Raw genomic sequence first — 12,582 nt, forward strand, 5'->3', positions numbered from 1 at the left:
TTTGTCGTGTTTGCTGTTTTGATCAGTAACATCCATTGCTGATTTCGAAGTCACTAGAAATAAAAACTTCATAAATAATTCCTCAATATATCAGGAAAAAATACCATTAAAAATAAATCCCAAATAAAATAAAGTTGTTTTTAATTATATTAATTAGTTTATTTTGAATACTCTACCAATTAGCTTATTTTGTAAATTATTTAATTCCAAAATAATTTTAAAGTCAATATTATGAACCTATAAGGGTAGATCGCTTCACCCGAACCGATCGCAAAGTAGGCGATCAGTTCAAGGGGACGACCTGTGCCCTACAAAAATACAGTCGCCCTATATAGGACATAGCCGAGAGTTACCAAGGCCCAATAATTTCCTTACTCATTAGATTGAGGCACGAATATCGTCAGTCACACAACTTTAAGTCACCAAACGCTTGCTACGAAACGCTTGCGAGATTTAATTTTAGTCAGCGCCATCTATTGGCGTATTTCGAAAACCTAAAATGTTATAGTTGTAAAATATTATATTATAGATTTTAACGCATTTTGTAAATGAAATCGCTTTCTTTATTAAAAAAAAAATGTGCTCGAGGTGTAATAGTTGGGAGACCGGAAGGGCTGAGGTTCTTTTCCCGCCGTTTTCCGTTCTTGTTTTATTTATTTTAATAAAAAGTATTCACTATTACCTAAATGATTTTCTTCTCTTATAGTTCGTATATTTATAGATCCAGTGATCAAGGGAAAAGTTTCGTTAGTTTTATTGACATTTTTGAAAGCGAGTGGGCCACTGGCTTACGTCGGCGGGCTGCACTTTAAGTATAGTTGCTAGAAGCGTAAGATTTGAAACGGATTGACAGTAAATTGCAACAATTCTGAACTTTAAAGAAAGCACTGTATTCGACACCCTCTTAAATATCCCATGAAACTCATTAATCACACTTAATAAATAGCCTGCATTGCTTATACTGCATACTAAGTACATCGCGCGGTTTTCCCCGCGTAAGGAAACAGTATTTCAAAGAACTTCCGCACGGTTATCTAATGCATTTGTTACGAGATTAAATTTATAGTTAGGGCTGGTTTGAGGGTTGGATGTGTTTCCACAGAGGGGGTTTTGACGGGACTTTAGGGTAACCATGTGGAATTATCATGGGTTTAATTTCTTTGTAGTCTCTGGAGAAGTTGTGGCATGAGGAAATGACCAGCGTATTTTTGTTTTGGAAGGAATAGATAGTAGTATAATCAAAGTTGGTCACAATAGTCGCTATATCTTGGCACTATTTTGCATTATCAACCTTAATAACATTTCCTATGAATAATTGTCGCTGTTAAGATTTTTTTAATGATAAATTTTATTTTTTTTTATTAAATTTATATTATCTTATTTTGACTTAGAAAAAAGTATATCATATCATTATAGTGGTGTTCAGGCATTAAAAAATAATTATTATTTGCAACTGATTTGTTAATATACTCTTAAATTAAAGAAAGATTGGACTAAAACACGATGATTACTCAATTTATATTTATCATAACCTTTTTTAGTATTACATATACACGTCGCAGTCCATTCATGGGCCCCTAAATGTAAATACCTTGACCCCACATTGAGTGTCCCATAAAACTACCCACAAACTCACGGTATCCCGCCCCGTTTGTTTACAATGTTTACCAAACAAAAATAAATTTGGTTACAAACTTCCGTAGACTTTTCCAATTATGTCCGAGTTTTGTTATTCCTGTCACGCTCCGACCTTGACTACAACACGGTTAGTTTAAATGATTTTGTTAAATAAATAACTTTAATACAATGGGATAAACATTTAAATATAAGGTCTCGTGTGTGCGAGACTGTTCTGGTACAACTGCATTGTCTGTTTAACTATCAAGCTACATAGCGTATAGTTTTCTCGGAAGGATATTTCGCTGAATCACTATTACAAGTTTTTATTTAATGAAGTAAGTATGTATTATGTTATATGATTGTATGTCAGTAAAAAAAATTCATAATATTTTTTTTACACGAGTTTTTTTTAACTGAATCCCACAAAAATTATTGTAATTTCATTATAATTTTTTTTACATGAGTTTTTTTTTTCTTATAAACTCTATCCACCCAACTCAACCCGCATAAACATCAACACATAACGTGAATGTTTCCCATCGCTCTTCACTTCTAAGTGTAAGTTATACTTACAACTGATTATTTGCCCATTTTCACATTAAAGAGCCAAGTTAACATACCAAACATAGAAGTGCACCTGGGCACTAACAGACGGACACGCCAGATATATATAGACGCCAGATGTGAATGTAGTGTTTATAAATTCAGCTAATGACGTGGCAAGGAAGAACACTTGCACTTTATTTTTAGGTTATAATATCGTTAACACAGGTAAGTACAAACGTTTTTGGATTTGCGAAGTTTTTTATCTCCATTTCAATACAATTTGTTATGAATGTGGTATTCATATGATTTTTTGTTTATACATAACTAAAGACAAAAAATTATAAATAATTATATTATAATGTATTTAATTTAATGATGTCATAATTTACTGATACAGATCAATCTGTTTGTTATAATGTTTGCCAACGTCCATACCACGTTGAAAACACCGGTTCTCGTCCGATCACCGAAGTCAAGCAACGTCGGGCGCGGTCAGTACTTGGATGGGTGACCGCCTGGGAACACCGCGTGATGTTGGTTTTTTTATCGTAACTATTATGTACATATTAACAATTTTGTTTGTTAATATTATAAAGAAAAAACAAAATTATATGTTCCCTTTTTATTATATCTAAGCTAGAGACAGAAGCTTGTACTTTATGCAACATACTATTATGCCACCAAGACGCAGGGCATCGAACAACTAATTGATGAGTTAACGGTTCTAAACGATTCCTAACTTCGGTTATTTAGGGCGCGATAACCAAACATAATATGCTTGGCTTTGATACTTGGTTTACATGGCAAGCGTAACAGTTTACTTTTCTTACAAATCTAAAAACAAGAATTTGGTGTATTGCAATTTGCTGCGCAATTTCTACCTCTTGTAGGGCGTGATGTGATGAAAGAAGCTATTTTGTCTATATTTTTACAAATAATAAATTAAATTAATTGGATAAACCTAATTGATTAAATAAATAATTAGTCCATTGAAAAGTTACATTTGGGGTTGCGTTTTTTAGAGGACGCAATTTTATTTTTTTGAAGTGTAGGGGGGGTCAGTGTGAAGCTAAAACCAAGTTTGTGGGGTCGCTACCCTTGTCCCACGGCCGCCATCTTGAAAATAGGGGTTGAAATGGTTTTTACGATGTATCTCTTAAACTATTTATCTGACAAAAATAAATTATAGACATTTTTGTTGCAAATTAAATTCTCTACAACTTTGGTCCAGTAACTTTTTGTCGTAGAATTATAAATAAAAAAGTTATAAGCGAAAATGTTAAGAAATTCAATGTTAAGCAATGTCCATTGGAACGTCATCAGAACGTGTATTTATAAGGTTCATAATACTTTTTTTTGTACTCTTATTACGTACAACACAAACCCGCGGTTGTAGGTTTGTACGCGAGTTACTTGGATCCTGAATCGCTTTGGCACAGATGAAGCAATTGTTCACAAAATCAAAGTCTGGCTCTGGAGTTTCTGAAACTGACGATAAACTACTGGAGCTGCTGCTGCGACGATGAACAACATTATCGGTTCGATTGTCCACGTAATAACAATAACACGCAATATGTACAGTAACTTCCGAAACAGTTCGTAAAAATTTGTTTTTGTGAACAATTGCTTCATCTGTGCCAAAGCGATTCAGGATCCAAGTAATTCGCGTACAAGCCGACAACCGCGGGTTTATGCTGTACGTAATGAGAGTACAAAAAAAAGTATTATGAACCTTATAAACACACGTTCTGATGACGTGGAAATGGACATTGCTTAACATTGAATTTCTTAACATTTTCGCTTATAACTTTTTTATTTATAGTTCTGCGACAAAAAGTTACTGGACCAAAGTTGTAGAGTATTTAATTTGCAACAAAAAATGTCTATAATTTTTTTTTGTTAGATAAATAGTTTAAGAGATACATCGTAAAAATCATTTCAACCCCTATTTTTAAGATGGCGGCCGTGGGACAAGGGTGGCGACCCCACAAACTTGGTTTTAGCTTTACACTGACCCCCCTACACTTCAAAAAAATAAAATTGCGTCCTCTAAAAAACGCAAGGTAAGGCCTAAAAAATGTAACATTTCAATGGATTAAATCTGTATTAGAAACGTTGATTGACCTTTTTTATTGTTTCCTATATCTACTTTAAATCCATTTAGCCATTTCGCACTTACGTCATTGTAATAGAAATGTTATATTATTAATTTTAAATGTAATTTATGGAACGTGGATTCACCATTCTGTTACTGGAGAATAGTAAAGTTTATCTATACATATTATAAAACAAAGTCGCCAAAAGCTGTCTGTATGTGATCGATTTTTTCAAAATCTACTGAACTTATTTTTGTACGGTTTTTATCTAAAAGATAGTACAATTCTTGAGGAAGGTTTTGGTTAATAGTACATTACGATTTTATGTAAATTGACTGAAATATAACGATTAATGTTGAAGAGGTCGCGTGGATGTAAAAAACCTCGTGTGTCGGGATATACGTGGAAAAAGCTTTATGACACACTGATTTCAACGCGGGCAAAGCCGCGGGCACAGCTAGTACTAGAATAAAATCTACAATAACCATCATGTAAGCCACTAGTTAGGTACACAAGTAACAAGTGCACGGTTGATTACTTAGGTCAATAGAAGCTCGCTGGCTACGGATCCTGCTCAGTGCGTGTACACGGGACTGTGGGGCTATACACGTGTACCTAATGTAGAAGCGTTCTTCGCTCTTCTAACAATCTTCTTCTCAAGTGTCCCCCTCATAGATCTAACTTCACTCATTCTTCTTTCTTCATTCAATCAATGCTGTTATGGAATTCACTCCCTATCGAAATCAGAAGGTCTACTACGCGATTGGCATTTAAAATGAGAGTCAGATAACTGTTGTTGGATAGAATGGAAGAACCACCACCGTGATTTACAGTTTATTATATATTGAGTATATATTTATATATTTATCTCATTTATATGTATATGCGTAATGTCTATATATCTATATATATAAAAATCAATTGCTGTTCGTTAGTCTCGCAAAAACTCGAGAACGGCTGAACCGATTTGGCTAATTTTGGTTTTGAATTATTTGTGGAAGTCCAGGGATGGATTAAACGGTGACGAACATAAATAATAAATAACGGAAAATACTAAAAACGACAATATAAGTTTTCAATACAAAATGTTCCTACCTGTCAAACATTTCATGTCTTTTCTCTTTTTAGAAATAAAGAACTGTAACATATATATAGATGTATTCAGAAATAAGTCTGTTTCATAGTTGTATTATGAGGTCCGATTTCTTTGGTTTATTTTGTTCAAATACAAAACATTTCAGAAATATTTATAAAGTGTAAAAGTGTCAGTTGGTTCTCAAAAATAGAAAATAAATAAATAAATTTCAAGACTATAATTAAAATCTATCATCAATTGTTCAGTGCGCGAGAACTTTATTTAATGTTATTGTCGCAAAATGCCACGGAGAAGATGACTTAGATCGTCGAAGTTAATCAAATGTGCGACGAGCTACTTCACGTGCAAACCGTTCTCTCGAATAGCGAGAGACAGATAATGATAACATACGTATTGGTATGGCAAAATTGCGTTCCACGATGAATAATAATAATAATAAATGTATGTAGGTGATACGAAGTTCAACGGGTCATCTAGTTTTAAATATATATATACATGTATACATTTATTTCGCCATTTAAAGATGCACCTACCTTGTTAATCTCTGCACCATCTTAAGGTCGACTGGTAGAAAGTGCCTTTGGCATTAAGTCCGTCTTTATACTTCTCTGTGTATGATGTGTAAATAAATAAAATTAATAAAAATCGCAAGGTATACACTGCAGTCAGATTCTTGAAAAGTTAGGTATACTAAGGTTGGCGACTGGACCATATCTGAAGCGATTTTTTGTCATTATATGTAGAAGTAAGGACACTAAAATATCTTTTACAACATTCAATAGGTAAACATAAATTTATTGATTTTTTGATACGGTCACGGCAAAGTTAACCTATTGCACCGGATGTTAAGTGGAGTGGGTTTTAGTAGTGTCGACTGACGAGAGGTGATTACCCCTCGGCAGTCGACACAATTATGCCGGCCTGTTGGAATATTGGAACCGGATATACACAGGCTGATCCCTGTACGCGACATACTTACGTGGGCCACTATGGTGGGTGTTAACACTTTTGGTACGATAGTTGCTTTCCGGTGGGAAATAGAATATATCCTACTGCCAGCAAATAAAACTTACAATTTGGATTTATAACAATATATAAATAATTATAAACACGAATATAAATAAAAACAAAGTACATAAAATTATGGCAAAGATTTAAACATTAACCCCCTTATTCATAAACGTTTTTTATCTAAGGACGGAGTAAAGCTGTGATAACAAGCCTGTTTCTCAGTGCCCAACGGCACTGAGAAATAGACATAGGGCCGTTGTGATTGGTTATTATTATTGTATTTCAATATTAGCCAATCACAACGGCCCTACGTCTACGCACTGCGAAGACTGCCATGCCGTCAGCACTGAGAAACAGACTTGTTATCACAGCCTTACTCGGTCGTTAGATAAAAAACGTTTATGAATAAGGGGGTTACTGTATAATTACTCATATCTAACTATTTTTTCCTAACATACATCCATCTAAAAACGCCCCCTACACATGCGCCATAATAAATCAAGCAGCGTTGGGGCCATAACTTCGACTACGGTAAACATTCAATTTTAAAACCATAAATTTATTATGGGTGACATAACTTATAATAATACTGCAGCTATGGGGACACACGGGTCCAAAGAACAGCCAGCTAGTTGAGTTTTGATAACAATTTAGGTAATGATTTCTTATGTTTACGCGAATGTTAGACATTGAAATTAAACTAATTTTCCGGAAACGTCGGAAGAAAAATAAAATCCAAAAAACCGCGATAGAATCCGGAAAATTAGTTTAATTTCAACAATTTAGGTTTTAAAATTCTGTCTGTGTCATAAAGTATGTTGCTCTGATTTTGTGATGAGGTAAATGGAACAATAAGGCGCCAGGATTCAGTTAAAACCTAGAATAAATAAAATATATACATATAAAAGTGATTTTTTGAAATCCGTACTTAAAGAATAATGATCAAATTCTATTACTGAGCCTAAATTCTCTGTCTATATGTATATGCAAGGAAACTCTATTTTTCCAATGGCAATAGGTAGTTTATTTTTGGCCCGGCCAGGAACTCGAACCCAGAACCTCGGCGCGGTAGTCGTATTTTTACCGTATATACATTATAACTACGCCACTAATCAGTCAATGATAGAGGAGTTATAATGCAAATAATAATGAAGAAAAACGTATCAAATATGCAATGAACAAGTACGATTAGAATCCAGGTCTGTATGTTAAATTCAGCAGATATCAAGGCTGAGTTATTTCATACAAATACGGCGACATTGGTCGTTCTGTAAAGCAGTGTGGCGCCGAGAGCGGGCGTTAATAAGAAGCGAACGTAAATCACACACCAATGTAATTAAATATTAAATCATTTTTATCCGCAGTTCACACGATGTATCACCGCGCGTCCCCACTCGTTCCCAACATGTTTGATTGTAATTAGCTATACATTGGGCCTTAACTAAATGCAATTCACCCAATTATTTGCCTTTAGGCACTTGTTTGAGGTAAGGGAAGAGATAGAACAATGGCTAATCTTATTATTGAAATAATTGATAAAACTGATGATAAGCAATACATCCATAACAATTTATTTATGAATTTATGTTACTTTCTACTAATGTATTATAAACAATATCACAGGCTTGAGATTTTCTCATACTTATGACCTATAATAATTTGTAAAGTTTTCTGTTAAACTGTAAACAATGGCGTTGGTTGCAGTACATGTGTAATTTCACTCTTTACTTATTTACTGTGTAACTGTTTTCTGTTTCTTTTGAATGAACAAAAACAACAATAATATTATGAATATATATCAGAACTTTGGATTACAATTTGCAAAGCACTGGGAGGCGTAGGCATCATGTACTAAGTCTAAAACATAGTAATTACTTTGAGTATAAACCTTGCGCTTACCGGGCGTCGCGTGGTGAATTTGGCGATTATTTTTACCCCTATCAGCTGTCTCTCCTAGGGAAGTCAGTAGCTACACCAATCTAGGTCATCTATATAAATTTTTAGCTCTAATTTTCTCTTATACTCGCCTACGTCTAAATTCAATATTTGTAGCGACATCTGTATCCTTTATGAATGTGTTGAAGTTAAGGTAGGTTTTCAAAGACGTCAGTGAACGACTGAATTCGGAAATAATAATTATTTTTGTACTAGCGACATCGTGTAGGCAAGAACTACGTGAAAAGCGCAGTCATGTACGGAGACTAAAAATTAAAATATAAACTACGCAATTTGTAAGTGGGAAGGCGAAATAAAAAGTTTATTGTTAATAGTGTGTTTGGGTTGGCAATACCAGAATTCAGCAGTAACTTTGTCACTGACAATCAACTTGTAGGAGTTGTATTATTCATACTAAAAACGCTACCGTTGTAACTGGAAATCAATGTAAAGGAGTCTAGTATTGTTCGAAAGAAACACCCTCTATAACGGGCATGAGGTAGTTCTCATCATTAAAAGTTCGAGTTGATTGGTCATGGTGATGTTTATTAGCGGTCGTGTCGCATACTATCAGGCTAGCTGTTTGCTCGTTTCACCATAAAGTTGTGTATAATAAATTGTAAACGGATATACCTAATATTGAAGTGAATTTAGGTGCGTGCATTGTACTATAAAACATAATTTATCATTTCCCGTCGTTTGAGTGGAAATTCCCTTTAAGCGACTGTCGATGATTTTAAACTATCGGCCACTGTCATGGCGTACCGAATATTAAATCAAAGAGATGCGAAACAAACAGAATATTCTATATTACAATTAGCCGACGGTTTACTTTACCACCACGCTGTTATTTAGAGCTGGGGTAGACAGTCTTCCTACTACTCCGTGATTATAGTTCCCTTCGCGTATAATTATATTTTGTTGACACATCGGGACGCTTTTAAATATTGAGTGCTAGACATTTCTGAAGTACTGAAGCAAGGTTGTCTTCGATTGTGATATACTATTAGTGAGTTGTTAAGTATCTTAAAATATAATTTTAGCTGCAGTCTATTACTTATCTAAGTAATAGACTTCACTCCGCCAAGATGCAGTGTGTAGTCACTGTCGTATGCCAGTTTGAAGGATATTGTAGGCAGTGTAACTATTGGACATAATAAGACTTAACATCTCATGTCTCAGGATGGCACCCGCAGTGGAATACTAAACAATACTTTGTAATTCAAGTTGTTGCATGGTGTTTCTACTGTTTATGGGCGGTCGTATCGCTCACCATGAGGCAAACAGCAAGCTCATCAGTCAAATAAATAAAAAAATCAAAATTTTTAGGAAGTATTTTTAACCCCTGTATAAAACATTTTTACTTTATAAATTCAATATAATCTAGGAACTAGAAACAGAAAATCTTTTACTCTAAGTCAATGCATCCTGTACAAACCAATTGTGCATCTACATTGCAGCTGGTAAATAAACCAGTACTCCACTACGGTAATAAATATCCATCTGCCGGCTCCCGGGGACGAGTCGTGAAGAATTAATAAGGTAATCAAGAAGCAGGGTAATGCAACACTACCTTACTGTATTGTGCTGCGTGCAATGCGGACGTAGAGATGCGGTGTTATCGATGTTCTACTATCGTGTGCCTTTTTAAGTGTATTTTATTTTCACAATTGTTCAACAGCTCAATGTATTAGTTGTAAAATTTAGCGCTTCGTAAATACCCCCTTGTTCTGAAAATCTCCGCATCTGAGACACAGGATACCCTAGTTCAGATGCCAAGGTTTCACGAATTTGTAAATTTCGGAAGTGTTATAATAAACATTTTATTATTATTGTTTAATCGATGTATGGAAATGTAGATATTTGCTACCGATAAAACTGACACACCTGTAAATGTTTGGGATGGGTATTATGTTTTACAAGTTTTCTTTAATTGTGTGCGTTTTGTGTAATTTAAGAATTCTTTATTTTATAGCAAAAAAAAAGAGATTTTGTAAGGTTATAAAAGATAAAAAAATTATAATTTGGCTTTCTGACGGAAATTAGCCAAAAATCGACTTAGCGTAGTGGTAATTGCAGCTGTCGACACGATACACCGCTTTTTATCTCTATTTTAATTTGAACTTAACGTAAGTTACCAAAATTAATTTATTTTGCCATAACATGGTATAAATTATGATGTTCTTACAATTAAAGTAAGTAGTTACACAAAATATATTTTTTGAATGATGACGATCAATTATTTATACACCATGCTATTTATGTGGGATGTGTTCAATAACTTCCAAAACAACAGGGGATTTTTCAGATACACATTTATTTTTTTTTCTTCCGTAATTTTTTTCTCGTCTTAAGTCTAACGTCTTACTTACAATAATATTTTTTTTTTCATTCCCTTTCATCCACTCACTTATTCTTAGCATTGAATCTATTTCTTTCCCTCCTACCTTATTCTACTAGTTTATCCCTTTCACTCACCTTCGATCCATATCTGTACGTTCCGTTTCACAAAATAATAAGAAATTAAATTTAGATCCTACATTTATATCTATATTATTTTCACCTAGTATTAATAAAAAAAGCAATCTTTGTACCTTTAGCCTTTACGTACATTAAAAAACCTTTCTTTATTAAAGTTTATTATTTTTCTTAGCGTTATCGATATGTCGATACATGTCCTCCCCCCTACTCTCCATTACATGTTGCGTGTTCGATCTGGATGCGCCGGCCGCCTCCAGAGAAATCCGAACGAAAAATTTCGACACTGTACCTTTGCCAAACAATTTCCACTATTTTCCCCTATTTCCTTCATTACTTAGCGGTCAGAGAACCTCGGGACGAATTGAGAAAGACAGAAAGGAAAATTAGATAATAGAATTGAGTGGATGTGAATATGGTTTTTAGGTATATTTTAAAGACATTTTAAGTTTAGTTAGTTTAGTAAGTGTCCTTTTTTTGGGTATCGGACTCTGCAGTCAATACCGGGTGAATCCTGTGAATAAGATATTAGAATCTCCCGGCTTAGCGCCTGCTGGGCCCTGGAGAAAAGTTGGGAAGGGATAGCTGGGAAGCAAGTGTGGTGGAGGAATAGGAAACCTGTCAGAATGGGAGGAGGGGAGAAGGCCAGGAAATATTCGCGAGTCAGTATAGGCCTCAATGTGAATTGGCAACCATGAGGTATACACACTTAAACTATGTGCCTAGGGCCGCGATAAATGTCTCCTTTTGCATGGACGTGCATTCGGTGTGGAGCCCGAGAACACTAGAAGAACAGATTGGAAATAGCACACAACATGGACGCCCCCTATCGTATAGGACGAAAATATTGTCAGCTAGGTTTGTATATGGTTTTAAACAGACCGGCATAATTATATCGACTGACGTGGGATAGTCACCTCTCGACAATCATTACTAGATATACCTACCATCAACTCCAATGGAGTTAGTGACGTACATAAAAAATTCATTTTACCCTTTCAGGTAAACGTGAACTTGTCTTGTGATTTTTGAAAATCTTTGAAGTCCCTGTCCCAAATTTTAAGACAGGAAACCCCACTCCAATATTCGGTGCCAAACAAACGAACCGGATGTTGAAACTTAAGTTTTAAACTTAAAGTAGAATTGAGAGAGAGCATTACAAAGAATAGAGACTCTGTTTAATTTTAAACACCTAAAGTCTAACCTGAAATGTGAACAGAGAAGTTTTGGATTTGATTGCTAATTCAGATAACAATTTAGGGTTTATCAATTCAAGAAACATACCTAAATTAAGATTGGGATTTGTGTCATATAATATTCTATAACGTAGAACAGCCAACTCCAGACTGTAAGTACATTGGTAGATTAGCTCTGCCTGTGGTTATAAACGTGAGCATAGTAACCTTTCCTTTTACACTTATTTAGTAAACATCAACGTTAACCCGAGTCAGTTTCCGTATAACGAGCTAAAATTCAGCTATTTTCGGAAACCCCACAGTACCGACGTTCTGTTGGCACGTAACTTGCTTTCCACTTTGTGCATTACGAGTTAGCTTTAGTTTTCTTCGTTTTGGGATTGTGTACTGTTTATTTGATCGCAAGGTTTAACACCTGATGGTAAGCATTTTAAAAATAATGCTTTTTTCGATATAGAGCAAAGTGTTGGCTATTTTTAAGATGTCGGTAGAAAGATATTTTTCTATCCATCAATAAGCTTACAGAACCGACCTATTTATTTTGTAGACTGCCATCAAAGTAGGTTATGAAACCCAAACGCGGCTAGACAGCTTATGTCGACAG

The 12,582-nt window shown here is 34.7% G+C and overlaps 2 non-coding genes across 2 annotated transcripts; one reads left to right on the forward strand and one right to left on the reverse strand.

The window, feature by feature from the left end:
- Nucleotides 1-242: 242 nt before the first annotated feature.
- Nucleotides 243-392, reverse strand: LOC115442484. Its single transcript, XR_003938539.1, has one exon. It is a non-coding gene; the product is annotated as a U12 minor spliceosomal RNA (small nuclear RNA).
- A 2,195-nt stretch (nt 393-2,587) lies between these two features.
- Nucleotides 2,588-2,706, forward strand: LOC115442481. Its single transcript, XR_003938538.2, has one exon. It is a non-coding gene; the product is annotated as a 5S ribosomal RNA (ribosomal RNA).
- The last annotated feature ends 9,876 nt before the right edge of the window (nt 2,707-12,582 follow it).

The sequence above is a fragment of the Manduca sexta genome, chromosome 7 (genome assembly GCF_014839805.1).
Source record: "Manduca sexta isolate Smith_Timp_Sample1 chromosome 7, JHU_Msex_v1.0, whole genome shotgun sequence".
NCBI lineage: Eukaryota > Metazoa > Arthropoda > Insecta > Lepidoptera > Sphingidae > Manduca > Manduca sexta.